Raw genomic sequence first — 1,997 nt, 5'->3', positions numbered from 1 at the left:
ATTAATATTTTTTATTATTATAAATACTTATACAAATTTAAGTGAAAAAAACTAATGATAACGTTCTATAAACAATTTTTTGTGTTGAAATTTTGAAATCTGTTTAATAAAATTCAACCTTGCGTACTTTTCAGTGGGTTTCGTGTGTTTAGAATATTTATACCGATTGATTGGTACTGAATGAATGTGTGCACACATAGCAAAAGCTGCATTCATCTGAATGCGTATTCAGTGTTAAAAGTTGATGTTCAGTCATTCAATTTTTTCAATCTTTCTTTGAATATGTTAATGTTTGCAATCGTATCTACTTTGAGTGAATGTAGAATTGGAAAATTATAAGCCACATTCCCCAACAAGGAAAAATTCAATGAAAACATAATAGCATAAAATTGATGATTTTTAATTTCAAATGATTTCACAGTTTTACAGCTCTGGTGTCGAACACTTATGCGGTGAGGATGTGATCGCGCTTTTATTGATTTTATTGCCGTCAACAAGCATTCTCGTAAAAGCGCTAGCACAACCTCAACAACAAAGTTATTATTAATGGATAAAAGAGACATCTTTTTGGATTCGGTAATAAGTTTTGACATTTTAATAGCATTTCAAGTGCTTATCAAAACTTTACGACACTCTCATATTGACAAGATTTGACCATTTATCTTAATATTGTGAATTTTTTTTTATAAAAATACAGTTTATACTTAAAAAAAGCCGTATCTTTTTGCAACATTAAAAAATCAACACACTTTCGTAAAAATTTCGAGCTTTTTAATTAGATTTCCTAGTGCGCAACACCGCAAACAGAAAAATTCAAAAAATCAATGGTATTTTTTAGACACTTAAAACTTGCACCTTATTATACTAGAATTCTGAATTCTGAAATTCTGAACAAAAACTGAAAATTTTATGAAAATTTGATGATTTTTTCAATCTTTCAAGTTTGGATTTATTTTTGTTTGATAATGAGCTACAATTTTATAAAAAAAAATAAAATTAATTAAAGAAATAAAATAAATACCGGGTGACCATGTAATTTTGTCAAAGATGAAGATGAATGATGATAAAACATTAATACACTATATAGGTCAGTTCATATTAATGAACATCAATTAGATCACTATCGATAAAATGGAAAACCTCAAAGGAAATTTTTAATTTCAACGCATGGAATTTACATACATTTTTTTACTTTCAAATCCCGAATTGCTCAATTACTTCGGGTGGGGTTTAGTACCGCTCACAACTATTTCGGGCTATTCCGTCCAAATGGGTGGCCCGATCCAAAAAAAATTTCACACACTTGTAGTCAAGGGTCCACGCAATATTTTAACACTCACTTTTGTAAATTTTGGTTACTAATTTATTTACAAATTGGGTTTGAAATATGCCCTTTTTTGTAAAATTCGGAAATTAGCGTACATTTATCACTCCTATTCTGCTTAAATTAGCCACTTCACCAATATATTTTTGTATTCCCCTTCACTTTACACTTTACTTGATTTGTTATAACTTGCTTTACGACTTTAATATTAACCAATTCATCACAATTCATTAAATAAAAACACCTTCAAAATCACGCGTCTGACATTGGTTGCATATGCAAATTAAATGGCGGAGTTCAGCTGTCAAACTCCAAAATATGCAAAAGAATGAGAGACAAAAGAAGATAGGATATAACCCAGTAAGCATTAAATATATACAAAGGTGTTCTCTGCAAAAGGTGTTCAGATCCTTTTCTTCGCAAAACAGAAAGGAGAATTCTACTGCCTGAGGGTTATAATCCCTAAGTGCGGCCGAAGGCCGCCTACGCAGAAAGGTGTTCTCTGCAAAAGGTGTACAGCCCCCCTTCTTTGGCAACACAGAAAGGAGAATTCTGCTGCCTGAGGGTTATAATCCCTAAGTGCGGCCGAAGGCCGCCTACGCAGAAAGGTGTTCTCTGCAAAAGGGGTTCAGCCCCCTTCTTTGGCAACACAGAAAGGAGAATTCTACTGCCT

Source organism: Rhagoletis pomonella, unplaced genomic scaffold, assembly GCF_013731165.1.
Source record: "Rhagoletis pomonella isolate Grant_MI unplaced genomic scaffold, Rhpom_1.0 Rhpom_scaffold_02472, whole genome shotgun sequence".
NCBI lineage: Eukaryota > Metazoa > Arthropoda > Insecta > Diptera > Tephritidae > Rhagoletis > Rhagoletis pomonella.
This window is presented reverse-complemented; position numbering follows the sequence as displayed.